The sequence below is a fragment of the Heterocephalus glaber genome, unplaced genomic scaffold, assembly GCF_053883595.1.
Source record: "Heterocephalus glaber isolate CG9 unplaced genomic scaffold, H.glaber_assembly_v1.0 deba00001457, whole genome shotgun sequence".
NCBI classification, from domain to species: domain Eukaryota; kingdom Metazoa; phylum Chordata; class Mammalia; order Rodentia; family Bathyergidae; genus Heterocephalus; species Heterocephalus glaber.
The window spans coordinates 48,501,619-48,528,931 of NW_028258305.1; the positions used below are offsets into that span (position 1 = coordinate 48,501,619).

The window sequence follows — 27,313 nt, forward strand, 5'->3', positions numbered from 1 at the left end:
AGCAATCAGCTTCAGAAGGAAGGATATCAGGGCTTTTTCCAAAACTGAAGTGCAATCAATTTCATATTTCTACTGAATAGAGGACCAGAGGCAAGACCTAGAAATCTGGCCCAGGGGCTGCTCCACAGCTGTGGACAGTGGCATTCAAGGCAGCAAGAGAACTAGCGGACCATGAGCAGACAGAGCAAACCGAAGAAGACAGTAAAGGAAAGGCAAGGCTGAGAGGTCTAACTGTGTCTTGTAGGAACACAGAAAGACACCTGCTAGAGACTTTGGGGAAGTGGTGTGAAATTTCTGTCTGTTCTCATAGATTAAACCGAATTTTCAAGTTGAGGTGAAGGAAAAGCTTTCCAGGCTGAGGAACAGCATGAGCTGAGGCCAGAGCCTGGCAATGACCAGGAGAGTTCACGTGGCCAAGGGCCATCGAGCCGCAGAGGCTCTGGGCAGAGGCGGATGGCAGCAGCGAGCCCACAGGGACCCTGCAGGGGTGGCTCCCGGAAGGCCCGTGGGGCAGTGCGGTGCGGGGGGGACAGCCGTCCTCTCTGCTGACAAGGCCAGCTCACTGTAGGCCAGGTGGGAGCGCGCTGTCGGATGAGCAGGTCTGTCTGACAGGTGTCTCCCGTTTTATTTCTCTGCTGTTGTTCCTGAACTCCTAGCAAGGCCCCGTTGGGACCTTGAGCCTTAGCTGTACTTGAGGCAAGTGGGGAGAGTGTATCAGTCGTGACCCTTTCTGTGACACAAGCCTGACTGGCCACACAGCTGGGGAACGCAGGGTCAGGCTGGCAGTACTGCTGGGCCCAAAGTCCTTTTTAAATATATATGTAATTTGTTTATTTAATTTATTTTAATTTATCCACCACATGTTTTTTCATCAGCCTAAGAATGATGTTGTCAGACCTCCTAGACTTGCATAATTTTTTACACACACTTTCTGAAGAATAAATAACTATTCTAGAGACAGCAAACCAACCCCGATTCACTCATTTGAAAGACGTACTTGTCCCTGAACCCATGCCATCATCAAGGGGCTGTCCACTCTGGGCACCCGAATCACTCACTGGCGGTTGGGGTGGGGTGGGGTCCCAGGAACTCCTGCCTGCCCGCCCGGAGCAGGGAGTGGCCTCTGTGTCCCTGAAAAGCAGTAGTGCTGCTTCAGACGAAGGAAGAACAAACCCTTGGCATTAACAGCCAGTCGTGTCTGCAGCAAAATCTCTTCTGTCACTTCAGTACTTGGCCCTGGGTATGGGGAGCAGCATCCCAAAGAGGCCAGTCCTGTGGCATCTCGGGAGTGGCTCCTAAGGGGAGGTCAGAGGGGTAAGAGACAGGGTGGCTCTGTCAGGAGCTATCCAGACTCTCTCCCCAGACCCTAAGTGCCTGGGAAAATAATAGAGAAAAAAACATTACCAGCAATTAAAATGGACAACTCTGGAGCTTAGAAGATATCAATGAGGCAGGCAGAGTGAACAGAATGCAGTCATTAGTCCACGCTTGCCGCTTTTAAGGAAGCCCAAAGAAGGAACGCCAGTCCCAAGCTCGGTTGTCCGAAACAGCAGAAGGAAGAAACAGCAAGTTGTCCTGGAGTCGCCCGACGTGTAGGCCATGGCGCAGTGTTAGTGGAAGACAGGCACTGCCCCAACTACTGATCTTCCGCTGCAGAACACAGTGAAGGTTCTGGAAGCCATGAAGGTAGATTAAAATAGCAGTTCACTCCACCGGAAACAGTGGTATAAATAAATGCAAAGCCATTCGTGAGGCCACACTTCACTCAGAGGTTATACTTGCATTCAGATGCAAGAAGAGAAATGCAGGCCACCTCAGCAAACTTAAAGTGGAGAAAATAGAGATATATTTCAACCCTAACTTGTTTCCCTGTTCAGATCCCCATATCATCCTCCCTTTTCCCAGCTGAGGCTAGATTATGTGGTTTTTTTCATTACAAGTCTCAGCTCTGCATTATCAGTAGTACAATTTCTATTCTGACAGTCCTAGCTGGGGCCTTTTGTACCCACAGAAGAGTAAATAGGAAAAGTCCCAGGGGGAAGCCATGGGAGGCGTACAATTCACTTATTCCAAACCATGAGGGTCCCGCTGGGCTTTGAACTTCCTCTGTAGGAAGAGTTCTGATTACTGGCTTAGGTGCATGAATCTTTCTATGGAAATTCAGATTTTCATTCTTTCTTGAGACAAATTTTAGGCAACATTTTTATAGCAATTTTAAGGAGAATTTATATAAAGTTACGCATACAGTCTGAAGATTTTATTATTTGCAAGCATCTGTGGTTACAGTCTTTTTCTTCCAGTGCTGGGAAGCAAATCCAGGGCTTTGCACATGCTGGGTACACACTCTGTCGCTGAGCTGCACCCCAGCCCGGAGTAGTAAGTTTGAAAGTGTGGGAACTGACAAGATAGCAGCACAGAACCAAGACAGGCACGCGGACGGATGGCGCGGAAGGCAGAGCCCAGACACAGACCCGAGAGCAGGTGTCAACTAATCTGTGACAAAGACAACGTACACGATAGAAGACCACAAGCTTTTCAGTAATTCGTGTGGGAACACTTAGATATCCATGCAGAAAAATCTTGAAGCCACACTGAGAAGGAAATTTATGGTTGTAAGTGCTTACTTTAAAAAAGAAAAAAAGATCTTAGTTCCATAACTTGATACCTTGAAGAACTAGAAAGAGAACAAATCATATCCAAAGCCAGCAGAAAGAAAGAAATAATAAAGATTAGCTATAGATAAATAAAATACAGAATATAAAATATAGAGAAAAACAATGTAATCAAAATTGTTATTTGCAAATATCAAGAAAATTGAAAATGTACAATAATTATACTGTATGTAAATATAATTAAAATAAATTAAATTAGTAAATGTAGAATAAGTAAAAGTAGATGTGTAAGTAATGATTTCCCAACTTCCAAGTTACCACTAAGCCACTAAGCATTCTCCATTGACTTACACTTTTTTGGACCATGGTGTGGTGAGCAGTGACTCACTGAGCCCTGTCTTGAGAGGCCAGCAGGCAACGTCCCTCTGTGCTTACTAAGCGTACAAACACGCCATGGGCGTGGAGCGTTGTCAGTCCTGACAGACGTTCCAGTCGCTGTGCATGACTCCATGAGCCTTTTTCCTGGTAAGCCAAGGAGGGACTGACAAGTGTGGACAGAGACTGAGTCACTGCAAGGACTCTGGCTACTCCTTTTCTATTTCCCGTAGTGTCAAAACATGACTTTCCACTGTTAGCCTTTTGTTGCAATAGGAAAACAAACTCTGGGTAATGAATCAATGCAACGTGGCACTTTCATATAATGAGATCCCACATGGCCACACTGTGAGAATAGATGCACCAGCTCTCTAAATGTACAGGGACCATAAGAGTGCAATACTGGGTGAAAACAGAATTGCCGAGTGGGGTGTATGGCATAATACCATTCACATAAAACTTGAAAGGCAGTTCAGGAAATGTATATGCTCCAGTTGGACCAAATGAAATCTCATTCTTTAGTCCAAAAAACAGTCAAATGTCAGCATATCTGTCTGATTCAAATTAAATATAAAGGAGTGTAAGAATAGCTTTGAAGCAATCGTACTAAGCTCCTTAGGGGAAGCAGATGGTCTAACCGGTGAGGAAGGGCTTCCATCTTATCCGTGATATTTAATTTCTTTTATAAAAATGAAAAACAAGGCAAGAGGTCAAAGTTGTAGCTCTAAATGGTGGACATGTGGATGTCTGCTGTATGTCATACAGTAAAGAAATTTTGAGAAGTGGAATTATCAGAAGAGGATGCAGTGGCCCAGACAGCACGCTCGTCTTTACCAGCAGGTTCCAGAGTGTCGAGGGGACATTAATGCTTCCCAGCTGGGCCTCCCGGAACTAAGGGGCTTTGTGCAGCTTCGATCCCGTGGCAGCCTGGGGAGGGGGGACAGTCACAAGGGCCATGCATTTCTTCAGAGCTCTACGATAATCAAGTGCATTACAGGTTGCTGTCTGATGTTGAGTGGAGGAAGATTTTTGTCTAACAGAATCTTCACTGCAGCAGAGCTGAAAATGCTGACCTCCATCCAGCCTCGCTACAGAGGAGCCATTTGGATATTTTCATCAGCACTGTGAAAGTTAGAATGATCAGTTACACACACAGAATGGAGTAAAAATGTATAAATTGTAGCTAAAAGGCAGCTTGTAATGTTCAACAAGTATCATGTTTAAGTTGATTCTTTACTTTTGTCTATTTTGAATTGTGTTCAAAGTAGCATTTTAAAAGGAGTCTCACAAGATTAAAAAAAATGATAGCGTACATAAGCATTGCAGTCTTTTAATCAGAAATGTGCAGATCTATGGTCTGAAGGGTTGAAAAGACGATTTGCTTAAAAAGAAATCCCAGGGTACATGGCTGGCCAGAGCCCTTGTGTGTGAAATTACCACCAAACAAGCCTCAGGAAGCAACGCACTCACCCTGGAGCACACAGTAGGAGACTCCAGGGCATGTAATAGGAGGTAGAACCGCTAGGATGCGAATGCATTTCCAGTTCAACAAGAGAGTACCGATGTGCTGCTACCAGTGATCATACTGAAGCTCCAACTCACAGTAAATTGGAGACCTTGTTCTCAATGACCCTCATCTACCTTGACACTATCCGGTTTTTAAAGTTTTGCCAATGCAAAACTGGTCTTTTAAAGTTCATTTTTCTGAGTGCTGGTGAGCTGTGAGCTGAAGTTTTCACACAGTGCTTCCTCACCTTAATCCAAACTCTGTAGCTTCTGCCCATTTATTGCTCATGTCAGCAACATTTTGTCCTGAAGCATCCTTACAATCTTTAAAACAATTGGGTACCCCAGAGAGCTTTCATGCTTGTAAGTTTTATCCATTAATGCTTACTACATTAGATACTTAATTAGGAATTTTTAAATATTTATTAATCTAAAAGTAACCTGATAATGATACATAGAATATTTTGTTAAAATAGCAGTATTTTATAAACGAAGCATTTAATAAGAAGGCTGGCATTATTTTTCATCTTTGCAATTTGCTTTAGTGTCTGACGTCATGGAGACAGCTGTATTCTCACACCTGTTTCTGCATTGAAAAGTTGTTATATGTCGGCTCAGCTATGTGAAGACTATTCGGGCTTACATAGATTATGTCCTTGGGAAAGGAAATAGGCATTTAATAGCTGTTCTAATTAACTGTGAAAATCGTTTGTTACTATACAAAAGTCTGCACGTGGTAGCACCCTAAAGGTTAGTTGCAATCTGGAATCTGAAATCAAACCAAATAACATTTTGCCTTCTGTTGCATTAAATCTACTGGGCTACCTCACACTTTAAATGGATCTTTGACCTATGAATGATTTTGAAGCATATTACACAACCCATTTAGAAATAGCAGTTTACTGGGTTATCAGATCTCCTAAATGTGGACGTAGCTCATAGAATATCAAAATTTCTACTATCACCACCGATCTCACTAGAGAAGTCTTTAGAAATTCGGAAGTTGTCAAGCTCATGATGGCAGATACCAATTTTCCAAAATTCTAATCTCTACTTTGAAGCCTGAATTTTATCACTGGTAATAAATACTCACTTTTTTCTTGGAGTGACATATTTATTTCATTGTTAATTCTTAAAAATTTTGACCAAAACAAAAGATACACAACTTTCCTTTCTTAGCGTGTGGAAATCCCAAGCACAGGCCAGGCCGGTGGCCCTGGGTTCCTTGGTGATTGTACTCCTTATGATTAGCATGCTTGACAGGCCAAAATGTTCATGGCATCTGGAATATGTTGGTAAGCTCATCTTCTATGCATTTTAGGGTACAGGATCATGGATTGAGCTGTCAGTAGACTGCAACCTCTAGCAAACTGGAAATGTGTCTTATTGTTTCTTTTGTTCCCATCGGTATTAAGCAGGAGTTGATATTAATTTTTGTCAAATAAGTGAATGAGTGAGTAATGAACAAATGTAATGTACAGGTATATCTTCAGTATCACAAATGGCAGCTTCTATACAGCTTCCCCTGAAAAAGATAGTAAAGTGGATATACCAAATCCTAAGGAAGCTTTTGGCAAGTGAAGTAGTTCAGTTTGTTTTCGGAAAAATACAATAGTTTTGCAGAAAACTACTTCAACATGCCTTAGTTAAATATAAACCATGAATGACGATTCCTTAAGACAACTGCAGATATTTCGTCTACCTCAGCTTCAGAAACAGCTTTCTTAAGACAAAATGAAACAAAAGCTGAGCTGCATGCAGAAGGGCATTGCTAAATGTTTTGCTAGTTAGCTATTGTGTTGCTCAGCTTCCACCTGGCCACGGTCTCACAAGCGCCTCAGTGAGGGGCAGCATCCAGGCTGAGTGTCTAGCCCACTACTCTCAGTCTGATCATGGATCATGTCCTATGCCAGATCATTTTCTTCCCTAGAGAAAAAGTTTAGATTTCATTTAGATTTCAAGCCATTTAAGACTATGGTAATTTCCAAGTGGCATGGCTTGGTTCGCCCTTGAAAATAGTGAGTTTTATATCCTACCTTAGCAAATGTTTTGAATATTCCCTACAGGACACTGTTCTCAAAGGAAGAATGTGTTGGTGCTGACTCCTAGCAGTATTGGCCATTCCTTCCCAAGCAGTCACCCCCTGCAATAACAAAATATTTTGTGTAGTGCAACCTATTTCAACAACATTGTTTTCAATGTATAACTGAATTATGACTGAAGCATTAAAGGAGATACATTGGTCTTGGCAAAGGATATTCTGAGCAAATGTATAGATCTAGATCGATTGCTGATTTACAGAGCCAAAGTCAGTGCCCACGTAAGGATCGCCCAGCAGTCCAGGACTCCACCATGCAATCATGCCCTGAAGTGATCTTCCCTAGCATGTCCAGGAAATGTCCAGGCTTCAGGACCATGAGGGTGGACAGAACTGCCAGAACAGAGTTTTGAATTACAATGGTACATTATGAACGGCATGCTTTTTCTTTAACTAATCTCTCTACATCCTTCTGTCTTCCAGAGCTCATTCAGTAACCCAGTGTTATGGATGCGATTGGTCTTCAGGCTTCCTGGGAAAGCACTGTCTGTTACTGCTGATCCAGGTCCTTCTGCTCACACGTGAGGGAAGGCACCCCTTCGATTTATGTAAATGTAGTTGTTCAGTCTTTGTGACCGAGCAATCCCACATCTGGAAATCCTAGAAGACTGAGTAATTGAGAAATTTAGCATCATAGGCTAAAAGGTCTTTTCAACTGGGTATGGATTGCATTCTATCTTTAAATCTATGAACTATAGACTCTGAAAAGGATTTTTTCAGTAAATTTCATCTTTCATCTATTTCCAATTTCAGATGAAGCTGAAAGGAACAGGTGAGTTACACTGGTGTGTGTTTTAGTCCAGTCACTATCAAAAGTGCTACATGTTGCTGTTGAGGACCCTCTGGTTTCTCAGCTTCAAGGAAAAGTGGAATACCCTCACCAAGGAAACCTAAAAGCAAGCTCATCAATTCCCTATGCTCAGTGTAAAGTGTGCTTAATCCTTAAAGCCACTATGTGTTTAATCTCTGCCAGTGACAATCGTGAATCCATTCATGAGTCTATCAACTATGTACTTCTCTCTCTGCCTTTAAATTATGGCTTCTTCAGTATGGAAGTTAAAGTTAACTCTAGATGGTCAGAAAGACATTGCTTTGAATAACTTCACATCTTCACAGCCTTTAACAAGTTTGCCCTTCATTATTACAAAAATGCTCTCAAAACTTAATACTTAAAAAAAGACCCCAAAACCCAGCACTATAATCATCTGATATAACCAATCTGATAGTATAAATCGGTAATCTCTGATATATTGGCACAAATCAAAATCTGCATTTTAATAAGATTGCTAGAAGATTTGTAAACACAGGAAAATTCTAGAACTTCTTTAAAATGAATGTTTCTGCATCAAATGTTACAAAATGGCAAATGTAGAATGAAAGAAAATATAAAAAACACGAGCTTTTAGAATCAGGAAAAAAACTGCTCAAACTCTGGCTCTGTGATTTTGTATGAGTTACTTAGCAGCTTTAATATTTGTAAATATCCATCAATTTCTAGAATATACTAGGTACTTGATAAACACTTGCTTTTCCTTCTCTAAATTCAGGAACAGTAACCCCACGTGCCTTGGATTATGTGATGTGTGCAATATTTAACGAGCAGTTAGTTAATAGAATCGTTCATGAGCAGAGTGTTTGGTGCATCGAGCTACTAAGACTCGTTAATTTCTTATTGCAACATAACCTAATCTCATCTGATCAGTGTAAAATCAGGACCATACAAAAAGTATTCAATATGCAGCATTTGCTTACCTGTCAGTTAATATGTCCCCAAGGGTACTGATATCGGGAGGGAGATGGTGATCTGTGAGTGCAGTGCAAAAATATCAAGTTAAAATAACTGCTAACTGGGAAGTGAGAAATAGATCGTGAAGTTAGTGAAATTACGGTGCCAGGCGATAGGGTGAGGAAGGAGGATATTAATGGTGTGCTAAAAGTGGCAGCATTTGGCCCGTGCTACTCAGAGAGGAGCTCAGGACAGAACCGGCTGGTTTAGACGCAGGAATAGCAGGCAGGGTCTGCGCGTGCTCCGGAGAACAGTGCCCGGAGAGCGCATGCGACCCGGTATTTACCGCAGCAGTGGCCCGAGCAGGGAGGAGGGAAGCAGGCGAAGCGCCGAGAGGACAGAGTGCCGGGCCCCGGGGGCGCTGAGCTGAGCCACAGCGGAGGGCCAGCCTCCTTCCTCCAGCCGCCAGGGTGCCTGCTCCGCTCCTTGGGCTTCCGAGCCCGTCCCGTCCCGCCTCCGTCCGGCTCAGCGGCGTTTGTTTGTCACAGCGCTCTGGGCCCGTTCCGTCAGCACATGGTGCCTCTTCAGTGTACCGATCTCTGTTCGAGAGGAAAATGCCAACCCCGATGAAGACCCATTCCTGACACCCTGCACGGTGACCTGCTGGGGGAGAAGGAATGAGACGTGCGGGAGTTGGGCTGCAGCCAGAGGAGAAGAGATTTCTGTGCGGGAAGGAGAGAGAAGCAACCGTCTGGAGTCCAGGATGGGAGATGACAGCTTTGCCAGCTTCACCAACATCCGGCTGCTCCCTGGCTTTTACGCACCTGGGAACTGCATCGTCTTCTGGGAGCTTGGGCGGAGCCGGTGATTAGTTCTGAGGAAGAAAACGGGAGAGGAAACCGCAAGTGTCCTGTCTCGGCTGGAAGTGAGAAGCTGCGGTAGAGCTGTTCCTCTCTCCTCGCTGCTGCGCCTTCTCCTCCAGGTGCTCTCACCTGTGCCGGACACGTGGACGGACAGACCAGCCGGGGACAGGGCGCCCAGCTTTCTAGGAAGCCCTGAGGCCAGGGATTAGCGCCTCAGTACTGCACAATTTAAGACTGTTTTGATAAGCATAATGACCATTTCCAGACCCTTCCAAAATATAATTATTCACCCAACTCAGACGCAACTGCTGAAATTCCTAATACGTTAAGAACTTCTAAGTGCTCTGCCTTTTCCCCCAGTTTGCTTATGGCCCCACAGACACCTGGGATTGTCACTGACTATGAAAGATTGGCTTTGCTTTCCAGCTCTCTCCAATTTAACAAATCCAAATCTGTGGTGCTAATTTTATTTTATTTTTTAATTTTGGGGGGGTACCGGGGACCAAACTCAGGACCTTGTGCTTGGGAGGCAGGCGGTGGCACCACTGAGCTACATCCCAGCCCTGAGCTAATTTTAAATCAGGCGGTGCAGAGGGACGAGCCATTGATTTTTAATTGAGAAATATCAGCTGGCATCTGGCAAAACCAAGAAAATCAGGCAGACTGAAACATAATTCTTTGGCAGCAACAAAGCAAATAACATTCTAATGAAAGCAAACAAAAATGCAGACAGTCCCCTCTCACTGGCAGTAGAGGCAGCATGGGAGACAGAGTGCAACCTCAGAACACTGAGTGGCTCAAGGGTTGGGGGCTTTGGAGAGAAGGGGAAGATTTGAAGGCAAAGGAAAGCAAACCTGGAGACAGCTGCATTGGCCTGTCATTGCACAATCACTTAATCTCCATGCATTCATTAGGTATTGCGAGTCAGCGTTCGCACCATCTACTGTTGGGAAACATAACGTAAAGCTGTGAGGAGTCTTTCTGACTGAAATAGAGGCACGCTTGACCAGAGGGAATCGCCTGCAAAGACCCTGAATATCTAGTCAAAGAACTGCAAATTACTCAGAGACAGAGTCCTTCCCATTTCAAAGTGAGAGCCCACAAGTCCCGAAAGTGGTTTCATGAACCTGTTGGAGACCAAAAAAAAGCCCAGGAATCTGCTGCTTTCCTTGTGAACGCCTTAGGAAAGGCCCAGACCTGCTCAGTCTACACTGGGCAGTCATCCAGAGGAGATTGTATGACCATGACCGTCTGGCCCTGGTCCAGGTCATGGCTCTAAATAAACGCAAAGCCAAGGTCACTGCATCAACATCCGTGGACCAGCAGACCTGGGCAGCGGTGAGCCTGCTCCCTGCAGCTTTGTCCTGCATGTGGCCCAGCCCTTCTGAGGCTGGAACCGAATCCTAGGAAAACACTGCTCAGCACAGCCACGCGCTCACTGGACGAAGTCACTCCTGCGTTTCCGCCTGCAGCTTCTAAACACACTGTCACAGAACAGACCTCACAGCACACCTGCCAGGCCCGCCCTGCTCCAGGTAGTGGAGAGAGGCACCAGCTTCCTGCTCTGTGGGGCAGACGGGAGCAGGTCACGAGGGGACATATAATCTAAAGTGACTGTTAGAAAGTAAGGTAGCGCTCGCTGCGTGGTGCTGGTGTCGTTCATGTTTCTGTAGCCACAACCTGTTGATCTAAGTTCTTTTGCCTTTATTTCACGGCTACTCTGCATCTGCCCATCCTGGAACTTAGACATGGGTTGCGTCCTCCACTCTCCTAGGGCTGACCGGGAGACTCAGGACTGTCAGACTCCAGGCCACCTCTCCGTGACTGTGTCCTTCATGTCCCCAGTTAGCACTACCTGGCATTCTCGACATTTCCTCCACTTTCTGCCTGTTCTGGGTACCTCTGTCTACCTGTGTTAGAAAGTGAGCTCATCTGGAGAACAGCCAAGGAGGCTCATGTCTGTATCAGTTTTGTGTGCAAACACTGTTAATCAGAGCTCATTTTGTGACTGTTTGTTGATCACATTTATTATAAAAGAAGGAAGTGTTTCCTTTGTGAAGAGGCAGGAGACAAAAAGGGCAGGGTTAGGTCAGGCTCTGGGTTTCCTTCAATGGCCAGTTGGTGGAAGGTAAGAGGAAGCGGCTGTGGGGACGTGGCAGGACCCAGGGTGGAGGAGGGACTGTGTTCTCTGAGGGGAAGGTGGCCATTGAGGCCAGGGGCGTGGCCAGGATGCGAGGCCTTAGTCTCAGGCTGGAGACTCCAGGTAAAGGAAAAGCAAGAGACATAGGTGCCCACCAGGCGTTTGACCCTGAAGAACAGCGCAGTGCTGTTATAAATGTTCTCCACTTCGACAGTCCCCGTGACTCTGTGGCAAAACATTCATTTCTCTCAACAAATTGCCGAGTTTTCGTTCTCTGACAAGCGATTCACAAACTTGCTCTCGAGGTGCATGAGCTTGTGGGTTCTGAGACGGAACCTGGAAAGCTAAGCTGGGCGGCTCAGGGTCCCGCCTCACCTCTTCTCACCAGCAGCACTCCCTCTGCCCCGGGGCCTCTCCCTCCCCACTGGCACCCACGGTGAGCTCTCTGGATCATTTCTCTTCCGTGTTCGCCAAGACACTTCCTCACCACACAACGCCTTCCACTTGGCTCTCCTCTCGTTCTTCCTGCAGTATATTCAGCATATGAATATTTTACTCACACTTTTTATGGAGTTAGAAGCCATGAAGTGCTTGAGGGTTCAGTCTAAGGATGGCGTGGCATCTGTTCATACCTCGATAAGAAATAGAGGAGGTTTGCTCTGGCTACTTCGTGGGAAAAGGGGAAGATGCTGAAGGACATGGGACCTACAGCAATGGAAATGCACAGCCCTTCCCCCTCTCCCCTCGCTGGCTGCCCTCAGCCATCTTCCAGCTGCGACCTGAGGATGCTTCCTCCAGGCTCCGCTCCCGTCGCCCCCCGCCCCCCAGTATGAGCACAGCCAGGCTGACCTCCTTTCTCACTACACTTACTGCCTAGAAGATCCGCCAACACGAAGTCGCAGTGCAATGCAGTTGACCCCCACTCACTGCAGGGCTCCTGACTTACGGATCGCAGGTAAATGAGTTCTGCTTATTCAACCAGGCAGGGCCCTGGCTGGGAAGCCACCAGCAGCAGTTCCTCACTGGTGCTGCTCACTCCCACTAGATACACACTGAAAAGGTATTTAAAGAGCATTGGTTTGATGGGGAGCCAAACGATGGGTCTTCCAGGAGAACCACGTGTCTTTTTGGTTTTGGGGGGTTTTTTTGGTACTGGGGATCGAACTCAGGTCCTTGCGCTTGCGCAGCAGGCAGCGAAACCACTGAGCTAAATCTCCGGCCAAGAACCACGTGTCTTGGTCTGGCTCCTTTTGTGGAGACAATAAAAAAGCTAGGGGCCACCAGCTGCACCCGAGGCTCTGCCGTGCACCCCCAAAGGAGGGTTCTTCTCTGCCTTCTTCCTCACTCCGAACGCCCCAGCCCCTCCCCTCACTTCCCATCACTCCTCAGCTTCTCCAAGGCTCCCCATGGTCTCAGGCACCCTGGCTATCATTGAGAAGCATAGATAATCTGGTGAAACAAACTTGTGTTCAAGCTTGTATTTTCCTAGTCTTAGTTTGGGTCAACAAAATGTTTACTGAGTGCTTATAACGTGCCAGACACCACTACGCCTTTTGGAAAACGATGCCCTTATTCCTGCACCTGAGTTGCCTCCCATTCTTACGTTTTGACACCTTCAGCAAGAAACTTGATGGGCAGCCCGTTCTGTGCCCGACACCTGGTGCTATTTCACACTAGTCTGTGTTCCATGCCACCTGTGAGGTTGAGTACATCTCAGTTTGTAAACTACTTTATGGAATCCGTCTATTAGAAACACTGTATTACTGGAACTCATTTCGTGTGCAAGCAACAGAAACTTAATTCAAACAATTTAAGTTTTAAAAAATTAAAAGGCAAAGATACACAGTTGAAGAATTTAGCCTTAAGAAAAAAGAAAACCTTCAGGGGTCTGGAAGGATCTGAGCCTAGGCTTGGGTCCCTGAGCCCTCAGCTTCCTTTGTCCATCATCTCTGACCATTTTCACCTCCTTTCTCAGCCCCTTGGCTGTGGTCAGGCTTATGGTTTCAGAAGTTCTCAGCTCATCTCTAGCCGGAAGGAGATGACGCTTTCTTCATGGCTGAGTATGCTATACCCCAGGGAGAACTCTGACTGGATTATTCTAGTCACGTGCCTACTTGGGACACTTGGCCAGGAAGATGAGCTCAATAACTGGTCCAACCTGGCTGGTGAGCTCAGCCCAGCCCCATAAAAACAGAAAGGATGGTGCAGTGTGCATGTGGTGGTCCCACCATAACCCACATTTGGAGCTGGATTCGTGTGGGCACTGAAACTGTACAGGATAGGCGAGAAGTGACACATGTCTGCTCACTGACCATGTCAGTCCGGGTATTCTGAGAAACAGATAGCAATACAGAGTTTAATGTGCAAGAGATTTAGGGGAGAAACGCCTGAGAAGCAAAAAGAGATAAGGACTAGCGGCCAGCAGGGAGTCCACAGAGCAGCGCCTGAGAGAGAGCAGGAGAGGGAGAGAGGAGAGCTTCACCGGAGAGCAGGAGGCTCACAGTAGCTGTGGGGCACCGGGCGGGGGCTGGGGAGCCGCAGAGCACCTGTTGCTCCAGCGGAGTCAGGAGCCAGCGGCAGGCCAGCTCTGCTCTGCAGCTGCTGTGCTCAGACGCTGGAGCAGCCCGGGAAGGCCATGGCCTTGCGAGAGCACAGTAACAGGTCCTGGGGCTGAGCAGGAGAAGGTGCTGATCACAGAGAAGTCTGGGTGACACTGACAGTCACCACCCTGACCCCAGAGAGGGAGGAGTCTGCTCATGGGGATTCACGCTCAGCGATGGGCTCCCAGTCCCGTGAACACTGTGCTGTGCTGGCTTCCCCAAAGCAGATGCTCCTTTGCCTGGCCATGCTGTCAGTGTGCAGGTATCTGAGGAAGGCTCAGATTCCCAGGTCAGGGGCCTGCCTGGGAAGCCAGCCGGGAAACCGGTCCAGCCAAAGCAGTGGGAACCATGAGAAGTCTCCCTCAGGCGGAAGGTGACATGTGAGCATTCAAAAAGCGCATCATTCTTTAGCCTGATGTCAGCATAAATCTTGGTCTTGTCCAGCTAGAATGGGCTATCCAGAGCCATAAAACAGTGACACAAACAACTCAATACTGTTCTGTTTAAGACCCCCATAGGCATATTCTTCTTAAAACAAAATCTCCTATCTGACTTTTCCCCCCCTAGTATAGATTTACAAACTTTATATGACCAACTGGTCAGACAACAGGAGATACATCATGGATGACACCACCACCTGCAGAGCCGAGCACTCTGGTATTTGCTCGTCTGGTGAAATAGCAGGACCATGTCTCTGTTTGCATCCATGCACACCCCAGCCTCTGCCTACCAAGGGCCAGATGCGCCAACGTGTGGACAGGAGGAAATCTCATCCTCTGCTTATTAGTTGGAATCTGAAGCATGAGAAGAAATGCCAGTGTTGTGTGCCAGTTCTTCCCATCCCAGGGTCCCTTGAGCCTGGAATTGCTCACACATCATATGCAAATCGCAGACGATTGAAGGAGTCACTGGTACCTGATGTCACGCAGTGCCGTTTTCCAACCACAATGCTTTGAGCAAATTTGTTGTCTTAGGATCAGGAAAGAGGAGGGGAAGCTAATTAGGAGAGGAAGAAGCAGGCAATGGTGGTGCCCATGCTGACCTGGAGTGGCATCTGACATCGTGAGGACCTTTGCTATTTGCTCAGGAAATTCACCTCTCCAGACATCCACAGAGAGATATTGATAAAAGAGAGGCATTTACTCATGGAGTACACAGATCCATCTATTTAATACTGCTTTGTTCTCCGTCCAAAGAGTCTTGCATTATCTCGATTGCATGCTCACAGTCAACTAGACTGTTTAGCAGCAGGAAAGACCTAGAATAACTCAGCATGAAAGAAAGGGCAAAGTGAACTCAGAAGCAAATAGAAGACTTCGTCAGAAATCAGGTCTGCAACCTCCTTGTGGAACAAGTACGCCTGCATAGTTTACTTCCTAGAGTGATGAAATTAATATTATAAAATACACACTATGAACACTAATACTTCCAGTGATAACTAAAATAACCAGAGTTAGAGAGTACCTGCTATATGACATGTGTTATTCTTCCTAATAGGCTACGTCACCGAATCTTCAATCCTAAGGTGTTGTTTTTCTATTTTTCCCAAAAGTGAGGCGCAGATTACTTAACTAATTTTCCTGAAGTAAAGGATTACTTAAATACTACATCACATTCAACTGACTCTACTTCAACTGAAAACAACTGTGTCCATTTTGTTAGATATATGTCTTTCCATGTCTTGCTGTCGGCCCCAAACCAGCAGGCTTTAGTCCACATTTGCTGAATGCATGCTCTGTGTCCACCACTGAGCCCAATACCAGGAATCAGAGATGTACAAGACTCGGTTCGTGTTTCTCAGGTTCATAATTTTGTGCATGTCTCACATGAGTGATTAGATTTGCTAATGCCAAATTCATGCATGTGTGTGTATGCATGCATATACTAATCCTAAGGCATAATTTAATTATCCTAACAAAACACAAATGCAGTGACTATTATGGTTTAGACATTAAAATTTCCCCCCCAAATCTCATGTATTCAGAACTTTTGGGTCATCAAGGGACTATACTCCCATGTGGATTGATCCATCGGGGAGTTCACAGCTGAATGTGCTATTAGGAGGTGGGCCTGGTCAGAAGAGGAAGGTGCTATTAGGAGGTGGGCCTGGTCAGAAGAGGAAGGTGCCCTGGGCCTGCCCTGGAAGGATGTATCCCAGCACCCGGCTCTCCACTTCCCTCCCATAGTGAAGAAATGAATACATTAAAGCAATCAATTCATGCAATCCAGTATACTCTTGAACTTAGTAGAGAGACAATATTATACCGGTATCGGTCGGCTTTCCTGTTGCTTGGACAAAATTCTTGACAGCCACAATTAGAAGAAGGAGAGGTCTGTCTGAACTCACAGTGGTTTCAGTCTATGGTGGCTAAGGCAGAAGCAGCACGGTGGACAGGCACAGGGATGAAGCTGCTGACCTCATGGAGACTGGGAACCAGAACACAGGAGAAGAGCTGGAAAGGTAGCCCAGGGGCCAGCAGGTGTCCCCAAAGCCATGCCCGCCTGGCCACTTCCTCCACCTAAATCCGCTTCCTAGCAGCCCATTCAGCTAGGACACACAGGCGGGGTAACTCGGTGATGAGACCGGCATCTACACAAGCCAGTTGTCTCTTCAGGGCCCGCTTACTCCAGCCAGGCTGAGCTCAGTGGTCATAGCACGTTTTTGTTCAATGATTTTATCTAAAATTTCACTTTTGCTTTTATTATAAATGCAAGCAGTAAGCCATGACAGTAATACCAGCATTTATGACTTTCATCAGTAAAAATCAGCATAGCCCTGTCACATTGTTACTGATTCTTCAAAATTCTTTGTTAAGACTTACTAAGCTATCATTGATATATAAAACACACCTATTTTGTGTACATATTTGAATGGATCTGGACATCTACATATACCTATATTGTCATCACCACCAAGTACCAAACATATCCATCAACTGCAAATTCATGTTTTATTTACTTATTTATCCGTTCATTTATTATGGTAAGGACACTTACCATAAAATCTAACTTCCCATACTTCCATACAATGGTGGTCTCCAGGGTGTGGAGGATTTCAAAGTAAAGAATAACAATGGAAACAAATTTCAAATGGGTTCTTCAATGGAAATAAAATTTCAGTTATGCAAGACAAGTAAGCTCAAGAGATTTGTTGTATAACTTAGTACCTAGAGTTAACAGCACTGTATTGTGTGCTGCAAAATATGTTAAGAAGACAAGCCACCAATTCCTTTAAATTATGGTGGTTATTGTGCCGAACAGTAGATGATGCACGGTACCTTTGTGCAATGCTACCAGCCAGTTTCCAGGCCACCCAAGGCCGGGTGTCATTCACTCACCACTTCGGTTACCCAGACATCTGGAACTCATTCTTTCTGTCTGTTTGTTGATCAATATGTGGAAGGAGATGGGTCCTTTTCATTATGTGTCACCAAACAGATTCTGATATAAACTGTACCAAAGATGGTGAGCTAGCCAAATATGAGCTCGCTGATCTTAAAACAAAAATCTTACTACATTGTAGTCTAACTCGAAAATCCTAGAATTCTGGTATTCCTTAAAAGAAGTCTCTCCAGGCCTTGTAATACCATCCATGTAACTTGACATTTTAAATGCCTAAATATATCTCTGTGAATTGAGATTTCTGTACTTGCAGCCACCAACCAAGGACATCAGTATTGACTAAATGCCCATGATGTGTGAGTTGCCCTACAAAGACCACCCACCATTCAAAATTTTATTCAAGGCAAGCGACACTGGTCAACCTTCATGTTGATAGGTCTGTAGAAAGTAACATCCCCTTCTAACTCACCTACAATTTAATCGTGTCATTTTTCTATGTGGCTTGTTAATAACAATATAAATTTCACTTTTTAAGGACTATGTTAAATATTTCAACAAGTTAGTTTCTTTTGTAACACCATGGTTTATTTCCAGCTTTTACAAACATTTTCTTCTCCGAGGTATCCATAAGGTTCACTTCTCTGCAAAAGTTATTGTGGCACAAGGAGACTGAGGAGCCCAGGGGCTGACTGGGTCCAGTGGTGCACAGCTGTCATGTCAGCTTCTCAGGGGCCTGAAGCAGGAGGACTGCAAGTTCAAGTTCTGCCTGGGAAACTTAGAGAGGCATGTCTCCAGAAACCAAACTCCGAACTAAATAATCTTACAGCAACTAGGAAGCCATGGGAGATCAGAGACTGTCGCATGTCCTTGAGATGCCCCTGGGAATGGCAGAGTTGCTGTTTACCTGTCCCAAAAGAGTGTTTAGAAGTGAAATGTCAGCTGCTCCAGCCAATGACTACCAAATTTCAGTCATTTGGAACAAAAAGACTTGTTTCTGGTCTTGCAACAGCTCTAGGTGGAAAGACTAGGTCGGATGTGGATGCATTCTCTTAAGTATCTTTATGGCTCTAGATGGCACAGCCTCCACTGGTTTCAAAATTTGACTCCCAAGTTTTCTTGGGCACAGACTCCATCCAGCTGAGATGAAAGAGCATGGAGGAGCACATGTGGACGCTTCCTATGGGCACCTTGCATCCACTCACAGGCTGGAACACAGTATCATGGACCCAGGAACTTCAGGGGAACTGGAAGTCTTGGAGGATGAGGAAGGAGGCACAGTGTGCATCTAGCCAGGCTGTGCCTCATGATCCTGCTAGGAGAAATACAGGCTGTGACATATTATAACATATATGCTATTTGTAAAGATAGTACCTCCTGGAAGTTGTTTATCTCACAAGTTGTATGTAAAATGATTTTACACAGACCACTTGAATTATAACCACCTGTAGAGCCTGTTAAAAATACAAATCCCAGATTCACCGAATAAGAAGCTTATGGGGTGTTTCTTAGGCATACTAATACAGAGTGACACGGGATATTAGATAATATCTTTATTAGGGAGTAATATCTCTAAAGGGAATAGAGAGCAAGAGCCAAATCAGCAAACTTCAGATGAGAATGGATAAAGGAATAATAAGAGGTTGTGGAAACTAAGGTGGGCGTTCCAAGAGGGGGCATAGTCAAAGGTGTGGACAACCTCCGACTCCAACAGAGACAATCTGCACCAGTCCGTGACTTTAATGAGCTGATCTTCCCAGGCTGACGTGTATTGTATTCTTTCAATCAGAGCTTTAGAACAATGACTCTGTAGAGCTGAGAATAATTTTCACGTTGGAAAGATTGTGGGCATGGTGACCATTGAGCAAGACTTTAGGAAGGAGTCACTGGCTCTGGGAGAACGTGGTGGGTTTGGCTTGGAACCCGTTATGTTGTGACATCTCTCCCACAGTCAGATGTGCGTTTACAGGAAGAGTTAAAGCTCAGAAAGAAAGTGGGCTCTACAGTGTGCAGCTTAGGCCATATCACCCTACATCTGCTGTTGGGCTATGTGACCAAGTGAGCCTGGCTGGAGAAGAAACCTGGGCTCTTCGTGTGATTCAAACAAGAAATAGTTTTGTCTGAGCAGGCTGGTGCAGATGACATGACACACAGCAGGACAGCTGCCGAACGGCTGGAATGTTTCCAGTCTCTCTTTTGAATATCTGTATGTGTTGTACAACTTCACCTTGCTTTTTCTGCTCTTATTACTTCACAGACTGCTGGGGAACCCACTGGGAAAGTTGGCTTTGTGGACAATAATTTTCTTCTTTGACTTCATTTTTTGATAAAAGTCATCACTTACACTTCAGTCAGTCTCTGAGGTATTATGACTTCTTTTTCTGGCCCTCCCTTCTCCAGAGAGGGGACTATGTGCCCCTAGACAGTGGGTCTGCCTTTGTTTTCCCTGGAGGCATCTTCCTGCCTGCCTGCCCCGAGACGGACACTTCATGGAAGAGGACAGAGTCCTGCAAAATCAAGATCAAATGTATTTTTAAACTAACAAACAGCTTTTAGTTTCCTAAGGGACAAACCCTAATATTCAAAGGGAAATAGAGCCAAGACATGGGCTAGTTTGCTGGGAAATACTGCAAATCATCTCCAAATCAGGAGGAAAGAATGCAGCTCTGTTGGAAGGCAAGGAGACAAGGGTTAGAGAAATGGCCATGTTGGCTTGTTGTTCTCCTGGATTCGTTCACCTTGGCACCTCTCAGCCCCATGGGGATGAACACATTTATCACCTTGCACAGCCAGGCTGTGTCACATGGAGTCAGCTGACATACAGGGGCTGTTCCGTGTTTCTTCTTCATCTGACCTCACTCAAGCCCTTGGAGACAGCAGTTACTAAACCAAGCATGAAGTAAGAATGGGATGATAATTAGGTCATCATCCACAGTACACTGCACATGGTAAAACTCTATTAAAGTTGAGAATGGACTAATTAATTAATTCCTGAACAAATTCATTTCCTGTCTGAGTCTCGTGTGAGGGCTGCTTGTAGGGGTCACTTTGAATTTTATTAAAGAAAGAGATATAAACAGATCTGGGAAAATATTCAGGATATCAAACCTGGGGGACAGTGATAAGCCAGTTTTATACTCCTTTCTCGTGCCATGGCAGGAATTCGCAGGGTGGACGTAACTGACCGTTTCATACTGTGGGGGAGAGGTGCAGGGGGCATCCCAGGGCTCTCACGCAAGTCAAGACCCAGCTAGGAGGGCGGCACTGCTCCAAACTGCAGCCAGCATTGATCTTTGTTGCATCGTGGCAGATCTTTCTTAGAGACCAGTTCCTAGTGAAGAAAATCATTGCTCCAGGATTTGAAGTTTAGGAATGGGCTGCAAAAGTCCAAGCGTCTGTGCCCACTTTTAGTAAATAACCAGCAGAACCCTAAATCTAACTTCTTCCTCTTTGGTGCCCCAACTTTGCTGGGCCCTCGTGGCTGTCCTTTTACTCACACTAGAAAACTGAAGCTGAATTTCCTCGAGCAGATGTTTGAAATGGTCTCCATTCTCTTCGAATCCTTTACTAGAGCCTAACCGTGTTATTTCCGAGGCATAACTTAGACTATTTTTGTCAATATTGAAGTCATGGCCTGATGAGGTCTTTTTGCTCCTTCTCTGGCTTATCAGACTCCTTCTCTCCAGCCTGAGGACAGACCTCTCCCCATCTCGAGGTAAAAACCTCGGTGTCTCCTCAGAACCCTCCTCTTCACCATCATGGAGAAGCGTCCCTTGTCAATCACAATGCGTTTTCCGCCCTATGTTTTGAACCCACATCTCGGGCCTCCTGGGGAGAGGAGGAGAAAGAGCACAAACAGCTGCCCGCCCGGGTGGTACCTTCCGGTTCCTCAGGGCATTACTCGGGGGGGCCCCTGCTAAGCTGCATCCTGCTCCCTTGGCCTCCCCACAGAAAACAGGACAGCCTGGCTCCCGCTGTGCCTCCCCGTGGGCCAGAGGTGGCCCTGCCTGGCATGGCTCCCCTCTGCCCCTTCAGTGCTGTGGTCCGCACCCTCCCTTTCAGCAGCTCCGCCCTCCCAGGGTCCTTGGCTCCCGCGGTGCGCACCCCTGGGTCCTTTTCATCACCCTCTTTCCCTGCTACCGCCCCCTGCTGGCTCACCCTTCTTCCTCTCTCTATCACACCTTAGTTTTCTTCTCTTCATTTCTTTTATGTATTTCATTTGAAAATTTTATTATTTGGGTGAAATGTTGTATAATCTACTTTAAAATTGAAGTAATATAGGCCAGGTGTGTAGCTCAGTGATGCCGGGCCTGCCTGGCAAGTGCAAGGTCCTGAGTTCGATTTCTGGTACTGGAAATTAAAAAAAAAAGAAAAAAATTGGAGCAATGTAGAAAAATGCACCAGAATCTTCTGATCCAGACAAAAACATCAGTAATATTGTGGTAAACATACCTCCATAAATTTTTTACAGAGGAATGTATTTATGCACATATATTTTTAAATAAATGGGGTAATATACAACCTCTCTCAATACTTTGCTATTAATACTTTTACATTCCAATGAAAGTCTATGTCACCAGTTTTAATAGCTCAAGAATGTTTTAAGTACATCACTATTTACCTGTTGTGTATTTGATTACTTTCATTTTGTTTACCAATTTAACCAATAATGCAACAAACTTTTTGTTAATTTATATTTTCACATTTGTATATGAATCTTCTTAGTGTAAATTCTCAGAAGCAGACTTGCTAGGTTGAAGGTTATGTCACTTACATGCTGATCTATATCACCAGTTGAACACCTGAAAAAATGTTGTATTTTATATTTCATTCCAACTCCAATAGTATATTTGACTAGGATTCTCTTACTCCTTCATAAAACTAGGAGTCTTAATCTTTTTAATTGAATTTCTAATTGAAAAACATCACCTTCTTTTATTTGCATTTCTTTCATGCTGATAGTTTCTTTTGTGTATTAATCATTTGTATTTCTTCAGTAACGCAGTACCCATTCACATTCGTCACCTATTTTTCTATTTAGCAACTCATTGGTTTTCTCTTGTCCTTTGAAACGCTGATGCACTCAGAAATTAACTCCATGTCACTCATACAGCTGACAAATGCGTGTCCCCACTTGCTGTATTTCTCCCAGTCTTACTTAGTATTGAGTGTTAAATACAAGTCACAATGTCTCAGGCAGCCCATTTTGTCAATTTGTCCTCTCTCGGTTTCTAGCTCCCTCTGATCGCTTAGACAGAATTTCTCAGGCGCTACCTTATGCTCAGAAAACGTCTCCAGTGTTCTACTGTTCCAGCGCCGGTTGCTCTTTGGTCCATCTGGAGTTTGTTTTGAGGCAGCAGCTAAACAGTGACCCCCTCGTCTTACCTTTTTCTGCCTCCTGTTACTGTCGAGCTCCGTGATTCTGCACCTTCAGAGATGCGCTGGCTCTGAGCCCCGAGCCCCGGCCTGCTGCCTTGCTCACCCCCGGCAGTGCCTTCGCAGGCCTCCCAGACCGTACGAAGTGTTTCCAAGGACATGAACTGTGTCGCCCACCCTCCCTCGGCCGGGGCACCGGTGCGGCTCGCTTCCTGCCTTGCCTTTCCCTATGTAGAGATTGCCGAGGGAGGGCAGAGGACAGGCCTGGGAGTCAGCCTCTCCACTGTCTCCAGGAAGGTCTGGGGGTGCGGGGAGGCGACACTCAGCCCAGCTGTCTGAGGCGAGGCCACACAGAGCTGCACACCCTGCCCCTCTGTGCCCGCCCTCCCATGCAGCCCTCCTCTGCATGCTTCCGCCGGTGCCTCTGACCTGCGTGCTCTCAGGAGTTCTCGCTGTCCATTTGTGGCATTCATGACCTCGGATTTACCTTCCTCCACTGCAGTTCTGCTGTGCCCCCAGACTCCCGGGCCGGCAGACCCCGACCTTCAGGAACCTCCATGCGTCTTCACCTGGTCTCCTGTTGTTGCTCTCCATGTGCTGCGGGCTCCAGGCAACAAGCGCTGCCGACACCCACTCGACACGCCTCGTGCTGTCCTGCACCTGCGCCTGTGTCTCACACCCTTCGCCTCACCCTGCCTGCTCTCTCTCTCTTCCAATACTGTTCTTCGCCGCAAAACTCCTTGTCCTTCATTAAGCCCAGGCTGGAGTCTTCCTTCAGTACACATTTTCTCTTTCCCCGTAACTTTCCACAGACCTTCATCTGTGACTCTCATGATTCAACTTTCTACTTCATGGTTGGTGCTAGCGTCTTACCTGACTTATCAGACTGTCAGCTTCTGGAGGTAATTGATGGTCTCTGCTTTTCCCAATGCTCAGAATAATGACTGGCACAGGTAAATATTTTTAAGATAAATGAGTGGTTAAATGTGTAAAGGAAAGAACGCTATATTACAGGAACAAAGTGGGTAGTTCACTTGATTATTTTATATCTCCATTTTCCAAAATATTTTGTCCTTTTGCCTCTCCCAGTGTCCACCGACATGCGCACACCTGGCACTAAAGCTTGAAATGTTACTTCAGTGTGTGTAGAATGTCAATGACCCTAAGATCAATACCCCACATTTCTCAAAAGCTTCAGCATCTGTCATGGAAACCCTTTGAGGACGTTTCCCAGAGTTGCATGAGGCCCAGAACAGTGTGGCACCTCAGGCAGCAGGACTGGAAGCCGGGGAGTGGGAGCTCTGGTCACTGGGCACTGACCAGGAGGCATCAGCCTCTCAAGTCTGTTGGTCAGTTTTACAGCCCTCACAGGTCCCCCCAGAAACCCTCCCTCCTCTGTGGCCGACTCCCGGCCTGTGCCAGCCTGGCCGCCTCTCGGCAGGTGCGGCCCTAGGTCTGTAGGGCTGTGTTTAGCGACAGCAGAGCACGGCCCCCGCCCACCCTTGGCCCCTGGAGTCCTTGTGCTCAGGAGGGACAGCATCGATCCACAGCAGAAGAGCAGCATGTGACAAGGGTGAAGGACAGGATTCTGCATGCGCCCTCTCTGCCCCAAAGGAGAGGCTTGCGTCTGAAGCAGGCTGAGTGCCAGGTTGCTAGAATCGAATAAGTCAGATTTCTAACATTTAATAACAGATGTTCTGCTACAACTCATAAAATCATTTAATATTGCTTTATGCTGTGGTAATAAAAAGTCATCTGGCTCCACTTGGCCCAGGTTACATATCTTCCTGCAGGGTCAAGATGATTCGATGCAGTTCTCGGATCAAAAGAGTCGCTGGAGCCTGCATGCACAGTGCACCCACTGGGCTGCGCCGGAAAGGGGGCTCTAGTGCACGGTTTCCATCAGGGGCCCGGGCTGGTCTCTGACCCTAACTGCCCAGACCCGGCCCTCGGGGAGGGCGAACACTCTGGGGGTCCCACACTTCCCCATCCCCCACCTTTCGTCTGCCTGCGTGGCTGAGAAGGGACAGAGGAGGTAAACCGACCAGGCAGGCTGTGGCTGGCATGAACCAGACCTTATCCCTACAGCCCCGAAGAGGACCAAGCAACTGGAGATGACTGGGTCCCTGGGGCACTTGCAGAAGAGTTGGGCTCGATGGAGGAGCTCGAGAAAGTGTGCCTAATGGAGCATGGGAACAAATCAGAAGCCTGCAACACCAAGCAACACTGAAGTGGCAAAGATGACACGAACACTGAAATCACAGCAATCGGTGAGATCTTCTAAGGGAGAGAACCCTAAAACGAGGTGGTTCCCCATCCTCTGAGAACATCTAAAGGAAAAACCAAGTGAAGGCTGGCTCAAAAGTCAAAACCAGGGACAACACTGAGATAACGGCACCGCTGTTCCAGAAGGAAGCTGAAGGGTATGAGGGAGAATCCAAGGACTATAACAAAGGAACAGTTGTTGCAACTTCCCAAAGCCTGTAACTCCTTCCCGGGAAGCACAGCGTCGATACTTGGTGAAATAAGAAACATTTTCATGTATTTGTCGGCTACTTGTACTTCTGAGAAGTGTCTATTCATTTTGATTAAATATCACATGGTTTTTCATATGAGAAACTCAAAAACTATACATACAAATAAAGAGCAAATCAGGAGATAGATAAATGGAAAGTAGAGAGAAATTCAAACAATCGCCCAAATTACTTATTCTGTTGTTTCAAAAGTATTTACAAGTATATGCTAATTTGCTTCATTTATACTACTAATTTCTCTGAATTCATTGAAAAGAAAATTTTGTGCTATTATCTGTTTGTTTTTCTCTTGCAAGAGAGAATCCCTTTTGTCTATGCCTTGTACTCTGAGTAACTACATTGATACATCATATCTTAACTATTGTTGTTCTTACTTTGTTGTGAAATATTGTTTTATTTTTCTTAAAATAAAAACATTAAAAAAATGAATACTGAAGAGCAACAAAAACTTCACAGAGGCTAAGGAGCAATACACTGCATAGATACAGAAGCCTAGAGGAAAGAAGCTAGGGAAAGCTCACAACCAATAGCACAGGCCTAAAGTCACAGCAGGCACCACAGGAAGGCAAAGGGAGGCAGACAACAGCCAGCCATTGCTTCTGAGCTCCCCACCCTTCTCCCGGCAGTGGCCCAGGAAGAAAATCCTCACATCTGCTGCTCACCGAATTCCTATGTCACAACGCTAGCAACTATGTCAGATTAAAGATCCATCAGGTGGATTCTTGACCTGCAAGCATCTTACCATCTTTCTGAGGACACCAATGTGTGTAAAATAAAACCACACATATCGAGACAGAATTGTGTACAAAGCCGCCAGATGCAGAGAGATCCCAGAGGAGAGCTGAAGACTGGGCCCGGCACAGAATCCAGCTTTATATAAATCATGAGGTGAGACGTCCTGCTGCCCCTGAGGACCCTCCAGGCCTAGAGCGCTCTGGCAGGGGCTCAGCTCATCCATGGAACCAGCCAGTCGTGGACTGAAACCTCTAAAACTGTGAGCCGGGTGGCCCTGTGGCCAATACTAGCTGCTGTTGTGGGCTGCCTCCCTGGTGCCAGGCACTGTGCCAATTGAGTCTTGGATTTTCCTTCCCTTTCCCTTACAGTTCTCTTGGGGCACAATTATCTCCTTACCTGTCTAAGGTCACCGTTTACAGGAAACGTAGGACTCCTGTCTCTTCATGACATCAAATCCCTGCCTCCAACCATCAAACAGATGAGCACAGAGCTAATTACCGCAGGCAGGGAGAACCCTGAGCACTTCCAGAGCCCGTACACGAGGCCTCTTCCCATGGCTCTAACGCAGGTGGATCACGGGCTTAGCTCTGTACTCCAGGAAACCAGACTCATGTTATTCTGGAACAACACCTCTGGAGCTGGAGAACTACCCAGGAGTCAGAGGAAAGAGAACTGCAGACGTGCCCGACCTCGAGGCCACCTGAGCCCATTCCTGGCTCCTCCTCAGAGCAAGGCTGTGACCGTGAAGACCTCACGGGAGGGGAAGGGGGACACGCCAACGTGGTGGTGAGCCTGGGCTGACCACAGCAGCCTTGTGATGGCTTCTCGGGGCCAAACCAAAGGCAACACTGTGCTCCTCACAAGTAGCCTTTCCTCAGCTCTGGGACTCCCCGCGGTGTACTCAATAATACACTCCTCATCCCGAAGCAGATGGAAATGTGTTTAAAAAGGTGCCAGATTTATTTATGGAAGCATGAGATTGAATTTAAGAGATGCGCTTTGCCAATATGAAATGTGAACTCTCAAAACAGGAAATGTGTTTTACTGCCTATTTATTTTATTGCCGTATCAGCTGCCCAGAGCTGAAGAATCCTTCCTCTCAGGAATTATTTATTTTCTAACTTCTGAACCAGAACATCTTGACCATCAGCCCTCTCTCTCCTGCTGCCAGAATCCCAGCTACAAACGTGTGCCTCATTGTCTCTCAGGGGTCCCGGGAGGGACAGTTCCGGGGAGAACATTAGAACTTGTATTTTGCCCTGAATCCTCGTTTTCGTGTCAGTGGAGAAGCTTCAAACAAATTGAATCAAGGAATAAAAAATAAAAATTAAAGTATCTTTAAAATAACTGAAGAACTCTCGACTTTCCTCATGTCTCTCAAGATATCCAGTAATTACTGCTTTGTCATT

The 27,313-nt window shown here is 46.1% G+C and overlaps 1 long non-coding RNA gene across 1 annotated transcript; it reads right to left on the reverse strand.

Moving 5' to 3' along the window:
* Nucleotides 1–2,244: 2,244 nt before the first annotated feature.
* On the reverse strand, nt 2,245–9,168 carry LOC110347887 (uncharacterized). Its single transcript, XR_015453258.1, has 3 exons — nt 8,344–9,168; nt 6,530–6,636; nt 2,245–4,109 (listed from the first exon to the last, which is right to left on the reverse strand). It is a non-coding gene; the product is annotated as an uncharacterized LOC110347887 (long non-coding RNA).
* Between the last annotated feature and the right edge of the window lie 18,145 nt (nt 9,169–27,313).